The sequence below is a fragment of the Rutidosis leptorrhynchoides genome, chromosome 4, assembly GCF_046630445.1.
Source record: "Rutidosis leptorrhynchoides isolate AG116_Rl617_1_P2 chromosome 4, CSIRO_AGI_Rlap_v1, whole genome shotgun sequence".
Lineage (NCBI taxonomy): Eukaryota > Viridiplantae > Streptophyta > Magnoliopsida > Asterales > Asteraceae > Rutidosis > Rutidosis leptorrhynchoides.
In genome coordinates this window covers 273,689,434-273,698,497 of record NC_092336.1, presented here as the reverse complement: position 1 = coordinate 273,698,497, position 9,064 = coordinate 273,689,434, and the positions used below count along the sequence as shown (strand labels likewise).

At 28.8% G+C, this 9,064-nt stretch overlaps 1 non-coding gene across 1 annotated transcript; it reads left to right on the top strand.

The window, feature by feature from the left end:
- Positions 1-8,581: 8,581 nt before the first annotated feature.
- LOC139845713 (small nucleolar RNA R71) lies at positions 8,582-8,688 on the top strand. Its single transcript, XR_011758475.1, has one exon. It is a non-coding gene; the product is annotated as a small nucleolar RNA R71 (small nucleolar RNA).
- Positions 8,689-9,064: the final 376 nt, after the last annotated feature.

Sequence of the window (9,064 nt, the reverse complement as noted above, 5' to 3'; positions counted from 1 at the left end):
TTACCAGCAACTCCATTATTCATTGGCTTAAGTCTTTCTGAAGAACCATTATATTTGTTCACTAAAACCCTATCAATAACTCATTCGCATCTTATAACGAGAATTACCACATCAACTACCGGGAATTAGCAATCAGTATTTTGAAATCTCGCAGCATATCTACATCAACAGTTATATGTATACATATAACATTTATCTCTTAGAATTATGATCCTTCATACTGAAATTCTGATAAGCACCCAGTCTACGAATTAATACTCTGAATGTTGAGGAAGCAGCAAACTGTAAACGACCTTAACAGTCAAAAGTATGATGATAAAGAATGGAGTGTTGGAAACGCTCAATAGAAAATTTAGTACTAAAAAGCGGATTATGCAAAATTATGAAGGAGGTTGTGGACAAATCACAAGGACTAAACTTGCACATAAAGAATCCTGATGATTCTGATTCTGATTCTGATGAAATCTTTAGCGAATATTTTGCTCCTTAATCGCTCTAAATTATCGTGAATGAATTTCTTCATCACAATTTGATTCTAAAATTCTAAGATATTATCGTATCCTCTATTATAAATATCCTCAATATTTCTGAGGATAATTTCATAACTATTCTTATCCAAAATCATTTATCTTCTTACGATATCAGTGTTACATCAGAAAGGAAACTATTTTAGTTTCTAAATTCTAGCTTAAAATATAAATGTTATTGAAGTAGTGTTGGGAACTGAAGCATGAGTTAGTATAATATAATGACACTTGATCAACGTGATTATATTACAGTAAGTTATGCTGAGTTTCTAATGAAACATGATGATTCACAGACTATACCGTCATCATGTGCCATGTTACACGACTCTTACATTCTACCACATTTCCAAACATATCAAGAAAGTATATTCTTGATAGTTCTATTCTCAGTGATTCAGGTAACTTGACAAATCAAATCGTACAATTTCGTTCTTTCTTGTTTAGAACATTAAGTTCATTCAAAACTCCATACTTACGAATTATGGACCATTACTCGCTTTACTAGAGGTCAAGAAGAGAATAAAAAGGGCAAAGAGCTCCAAAATATAAGGGAGAATATAAAGCCCAATAACAACACATAAATTACACACCGTGTATATCAATGTTTATTACAACATAAAGACACGGGAGAATTAAAAACATTATAACCCCAAGGGCGAAGTAGAAGAAAACAGATTCCTCCGGTGGTAGTTGGAAAAGGAGAATGATTGTTACGATAGTAAGGATAAGGACAAGGATCAGAACTGGATTAAGCATTTTCACAATCTTTTGAATCTGGGAATTGAGTATAGGAGTGGTAAAAGTAATGGAACTGAAGAAGTTAATTTATAGTAAAATTTCTAATAAGGAAATCAGGGCAGGTTCCTGCATTTAATTAGAGAGATCTTAATTTTCTTAATCCCTAGGAAATCATAACTTATTCAGATTTCAAAGATTTTCTTTAAAATCCCTTGAATTCCGAAAATCAGCCGTGACTACGTCACCGGTTAAGATAAACCTACACTTACTCATTTCACTCTTTCATGATAGCTTCACTCGTACTCTTCACCTAAATGAATTATTTTATCCATATTACTTAATGGTGATAAAACTCTATTTATCAACTCATATTTGTCATGAAAACACTTTTATTGTTAGTCATGACAACCTCGATCAAATTTCGGGGAGAAACTTTCTTTAACGGGTAGGTACTGTGACGACCCGAAAATTTTCGATCAAATTTAAACTTAATCTTGATATGATTCCAACACAATAAGCAAAGTCTGTAATGTTGAGTCTCAAAAATTTTGAAGTTTACATGGTTTCAGATAACATTTTGACTATTCCCTACAATTCACGAACATTTTATAAATACGTATATATTATTATGAACCTATATATGATTTCTATTAATAATTATTAATATATTGTAATATATATATATATATATATATATATATATATATATATATATATATATATATATATATATATATATATATATATATATATATATATATATATATAAAAGATATAAATATTATGTGTTGAAATCTATAATATATATTCCCATTATGAAATAATATAATATATTAAATAAATATATAGTAATTATATATATATATATATATATATATATATATATATATATATATATATATATATATATATATATATATATATATATATATATATATAAACATTATTAATGTATTCATATTCACATGTGTAAATATTAAATATTCAGTATATGCTCTTATATAATATGTTATAATAAATAATCTTAAGATATTAAATTAAATGATAAATTAAAATATAGTGACTAAGGTAATATTATTATCACTTTCAATATTAATATCAACTGTAGTATTTTAATATCATTATATTAAATATATAACACACAAATATGAAAGTTGATATATATCAATATTATTATCATTATTATTATTATTATTATTATTATTATTATTATTATTATTATTATTATTATTATTAATATAATTAGTATTATTAATATCATTATCATTTGTAATATTATCATTTTACTAATATTATTATGATTAAAACTGTTAGTACTACTAAAATCATTAAATTATTATACGTATTGTAAATGTAATACAAATTATTATTACTATTATTATTATTATTAACATCATTATTAATATTGTTAATAATTATCATTATAATTGTTATTAATATTGTTATTATTATTGAAAGTAATATTGTTATTAGTATATTTGAATGTATTAATTATTAATGTTAATCATATATAATAATACAGAATTATTAGCCATCAATATCTGATTTCGCTAACTTGTCTGCTGGATTAGTTAACTGTATTAGATTGGTACTAATTGATTTCAAATCACAGCACAAATACAAAATCCGTTATCAATCTGTTTCACCTTTTAATTATTTTTTTTATTATTATTTTATTTATTCTGAAGACTGTCGACCCAATTTTTGTGCTAAATAAATCGAACAAGTACTCGTTCAGTGATTCCAATCCTTCTTCACTATCATTATTAACTATCTATCGTAATTAATTCAATATGTTGAATTAAAACCAAAAATAAAAAAAAACTGAAACCACACGAACACCCATGTTCTTGGTCATTTTATTAATTACTCGATTTCGAATGATTTTTCTAAAAGTATTAATGCAGAGATGTTAGGAAAGATTAACTTAGACTATCTGTAAGTTTTTGTGTTCCAATTCATTGTATTGATTTTTAATTTTGGAGTCAAAGTTCAAAAATAAAAAGTCAAACGGTTCTTTAAAAATTCAAATTCGTAATCTAGAGGTTAGTTCCAGTTAAATTGATGATCTCCGAAGGTTTTATGAACGATTTAATATATTTTTCGTGTAGTAAGTTTTATGTAAAACGTTTCAAAAATCAAAATCAATAAAAAAAATTTTATTTCTTTTACAGCGTTGGACACAGCTTTGTTTCTTTTCTTTTTTTTTATTTTTTTCTTTCTTTCTTTCCTTTTAAATAATCTCAAATAATTGTTTATAAGTTGGTTATTAAATCACGAAATCAAGTTTGTAACTTCTGTTAAGATTAAATGGAATTGGGAATGGATTGAATTTATGAAGAAGATGAGGAAAAAGGGATTTGAAGGGAAGGGTTAAGTATAAATGGGTGTGGCTTTAATCAGAGAAAGCAAGGACAGTGGGATGGTTAAGTGTTGGTTCATTTAAGCGGGAGGTCTCGGGTTCGATTCCGGTCTGAGACACTTCTTTTTAGAAAACCATATTTTGAGGTAGTTCTTTATCTACTTATTATTATTATTATTACTTATTGTTATTAATTATTATTATTATTAATATTAATATGATTACTATTGTTACAATTATTATTGTTATTGTTATTGCTATTATAAGTAATTACTATTGTTATTATATACTGAGATTAAAAATATAAATATTGTTATCACAAATATTATTAACATTATCATTATTAGTATTATCATTAAATATTAATATTATTAACATTGTTGTTAGTTTTAGTAAATTATTATTGTTATTTTTATTATTATTATTATTATTATTATTTTTATTATTATTATTATTATTATCATTATTAATATTATTATTATTATTATTATAATTATTATTATTATTATTATTTGATTATTATTATTATTATTATTATTATTATTATTATTATTATTATTATTATTATTATTATTATTATTATTATTATTATTATTATTATTATTATTATTATTATTATTATTATTATTATTATGAACATGGTTATAACCTTAGGTTATAGGAACTATAGATATAGGTTATAAATTTAACACGAAGTTATGATCAAACTTATTATTATTAACACTGTTATTATTATTATCATTATATTATCAAAGTAAAGTATCATTATATTAAAAATTATCAAAGTTATCATTTTTATTAAAACTATTATTTTTATCAAAAAAAAATTAGAAAAGATATTATCTTTATCAGTAATAAATTAACACTGTTATTGTTATTAATATTACTATCATTAGTATTAACATTCTTATCATGTTAGTATTATTACGAATAGATATTTTTATACATTATAATAATATTAATATTACATATTACTATATCTTTGTTATTAAATGATATTAACTAAACTATATGTAAAATATATCAATTAATATATATATATATATATATATATATATATATATATATATATATATATATATATATATATATATATTCTTTTAATATATATAAACCTTAAAATAAATTGGTACTATTAATATGTCATAATAAGTATTAGTGATATAAAATATATAAATTAAATATATAGAAACTTACTCGATTACAATTATGTATATTAATAATATACAAATGATATAGGTTCGAGAATCCAAGGCCAACCCTGCATTGTTCAGTTGTTCAATACCGTCATATGTATTTTTACTACAAAATACAGTATTGTGAGTTTATTTGATTCAGTTTTACTCTTTACATTTTTGGGATTGAGAATACGTGCGCTGTTTTTACAACTGCTTTATTAAATGCTTTTGAAATATATTTCGAACTGCGAATACATGAAATGCTTTTATAAATGTTTGACGAGATAGACACAAGCAAAACATTCCTCGAATGAATTATGTGGACATGATAATTACCACCATTGAATTATGTGGACATGATAATTGCCACCATTTAATTATGTGGACATGATAATTGCCACCATTGAATTATGTGGACATGATAATTTCTACCATTGAATTATGTGGACATGATAATTGCCACCATTGAATTATGTGGACATGATAATTGCCACCAATTGATGTGAATCTTATGTATCGAGAAAATGATTTTTATACACAGGTTATGTGTATTTGTTTTTATGCACGAGATATGTGTATGGTTACTAAGATTTATGAAAAAGGATTTTGTACACGAGAAAGGTGTACTGTATTTAAAAGATATCGCATGTACATTACAGGTGGGTATAGGATTCGGGCCCATTTGTACCATGCAGCATTTAAATCTTGTGGTCTATCAAAATGATGAATTTTATTGTTTTATGATAAACTTATGAACTCACCAACCTTTTGGTTGACACTTGAAAGCATGTTTATTCTTAGGTATGAAAGAAACCTTCCGCTGTGCATTTGCTCATTTTAAAGACATTATTTGGAGTCTATCATTGCAATGGGACCAGATGTTGGTGACTTCATCCAGATGGATTAGGACGGGGTATGACACCAATTAAGTACTAGATTTGATTGCTCGTATCTAATAAGCATTCGTTCAGGATTAATTAGACATGTTTCAAAAGTATCACCGAAGACTGAAAAGTCATCCATGAAAACTTCCATGCATTCTTCTATCATGTCATGAAAAATCGCCATCATGCACCTTTGAAAAGTTGCAGGGGCGTTGTAAAGTCCAAATGGCATGCGTTAGTAAGCAAAAGTACCATAAGGGCACGTGAACGTGGTTTTCTCTTGGTCCTCGGGTGCGATTGGAATTTGAAAGTATCCAGAGAAACCGTCAAGAAAACATTAGTAACTGTTTTCGGCTAACCTTTCCAACATTTGATCAATGAAAGGTGAGGGAAAGTGATCTTTTCTGGTGGTGTCATTTAATTTTCTATAATCAATACAAACACGCCATCCTATTACAGTCCTAGTAGGAATAAGCTCATCTTTTTCATTTGTGATGACAGTCATGCCACCCTTCTTAGGTACACATTGAACTGGGCTTACCCATTGACTATCAGATATTGGATAAATTAAACCTGCATCGAGCAGTTTAATAATTTCTTTCTTAACAGCATCTTGCATATTAGGATTTAGTCTTCGTTGATGTTGCACATATGTTTTATGACCTTCTTCCATAAGGATTTTATGTGTGCAATAGGAAGGACTTATACCTTTAATGTCACGAATCTTCCATGCAATAGCTGGTTTATGAGCTTTTAGCACAGAAATGAGTTGAGATTTTTCATTTTTCGTAAGAGAAGACGAGATTATTACAGGTAATTCAGATTCACCATGTAAATAAGCGTATTCCAAATGGTTTGGAAGTGGCTTTAACTCTAATATCGGTGGTTCTTCTATCGATAATTTGTATCGATATCTGTCTTCTTCTTTTAACATTTGAAGTTCTTCTATTGTTGGTTCATATTCATTAGCCATGAGTGTAGCTAACATTTCAACTTCATCAATTGGTTCAGTTCCTTCTCCTAAAGAACATTCTCCTATTCCTTGTAATTCTGAAAATTCTTGTAATAATTCTGCTTGTGAATCTATAGTTTGAACATAATAACATGTATCATCTGCAGATTGCGGTTGTTGCATGGCTCTATCAACAGAAAAGGTAACACTCTCGTCCTCTATACTTAGGGTCAGTTTCTTACCAAACACATCTATTATTGTGAATCTTTAGTTTGAACATAATAACATGTATCATCTGCAGATTGCGGTTGTTGCATGGCTCTATCAACAGAAAAGGTAACACTCTTGTCCTCTATACTTAGGGTCAGTTTCTTACCAAACACATCTATTATTGCTTTGGCCGTGTTTAAGAATGGTCTTCCTAATACGAGAGGAACTCAAGAATCTTCTTTCATGTCCAGAATAACAAAGTCTAATGGAAATACTAAAGTACCAACTTTAACTAGTATGTTCTCCATTATCCCTCTAGGATATTTTACTGATCGGTTGGCTAGTTGTATGCTTATTCGTGTTGGTTTCAATTCTCCGAGATCTAGTTTAGCGTATAATGAATAAGGCATTAAATTTATACTAGCACCTAAGTCTGCCAATGCTTCTATTGAACTAAGACTACCCAGAAAATATGGAATTGTGAAACTTCCTGGATCAGAGAGTTTTTCTGGTAGCTTATTCAACAGCACTGCAGAACAATTAGCATTCATTGTAACAGCCGAGAGTTCTTCCATTTTTCTTCTATTCGTGATTAGATCTTTCAGAAATTTAGCATATCTTGGCATTCCTGAAATCACATCAATGAAAGGAAGATTTACATTTATTTGTTTAAACATATCCAAGAATTTGGATTGCTCGGCTTCAAGTCTTTCTTTTCTCATTTTACTCGGGTAAGGAAGCGGTGGTTGGTATGGTTTGACATAAGGCTTCGCCTTAACTGTGTTATCTTCATTAACCTTTTCAACTACCGGTTCTGATTCCTTATCTTACCTAGGTTGTGGTGCCTGTGTAGTAGGAATAGAGTCATCAGAAATTACAGGCATTTCAAGTGATTTAAGTGTAATACCACTTCTCGTGGTAATGGCTTTAGCTGTTTCATTCTGGGGGTTAGCATTTGTATCGCTAGGTAGACTCCCCTGTTTTCTTTCACCAATTAACCTTTCTAGGTTACTCACTTCTTGTTCCATATTTTGGATTGAAGCTTATTGATTTCTAAATGCTTGAGCATTTTGTTCATTCGTTTGTTTCTGAGATGTGAAAAATTGAGTTTGAGATTCAACTAGCTTTGACATCATATCTTCTAAATTTGGCTTTTTATCATCGGTTTGTAGTGGTTCATTTGGAAAAATAGGTCTTTGTTGGTTGTAAGTATTATTAGATACTTATTGATTGCTAGCACCTTGTTAGTTGTTGTATGGAACATTTCGGTTATAATTCTTATTTTGATTGTAGTTTGGTCTTGGCGGTTGATAATTATTCTGATAATTATTTCCAGGCCTTTGGTTCATGTATGAAACATTCTCTCTTTGTTCCATTGTGTGTTCAATACTGAGACAATATTTTGTCAAATGTGGTCCTCCACACTGCTCACAACTAATTCGTATTGTGTGAATATCTTTAGTCATCTTTTCCATCCGTCTCTCGAAAGCATCTAACTTTGCGGAAATGGTATCAAAGTCATGGCTAGAATCGGTCTAGCCGCTTTAGATGAACGAAGAATATCTTTTTCCTGGTGCCACTCATGTGAGTGGGAGGCTGTGTTATCAATAATTTTGTGAGCCTCAGTTGCAGTTTTCTTCATAATGGAACCACCAGCTGTCGTGTCAATGTCTTTTCGTGTAGCAACGTCGTATCCTTGATAGAATATTTGCACTATTTGATAAGTGTCTAAACCATGTTGAGGACATCCTCTTAAGAACTTTCCGAATCTTGTCCACGCCTCATATAATGTTTCATTTGGATTTTGTGTGAACGTAATAATTTCTCCTTGAAGTCTTACGGCTTTAGATGCTGGAAAGAATCTTTTAAGAAAATTTTCAACTAAAACATCTCGTGTGTCAATCGCCCCTTCAGGTAACGATTCTAACCAATCTTTGGCTTCTCCCTTTAAAGTACAGGGAAATAACATGAGATAGATCTGTTCATCCTCAACTTCTCTGATTTTGAATAGAGTACAGATCCTATTAAAGGTACGAAGATATTCGTTTGGATCTTCCTTCGGCGTACCACTAAATTGGCACTGATTAGTTACCATGTGTAGGATTTGTCCTTTGATTTCATAATCTAGCGCATTAATATCTGGTTGAGTAATTGCATGACCTTGGCCCGTGCTTGTAGCTCTCATTTGGTCTTCCATACTTAGAGGTTCCTGA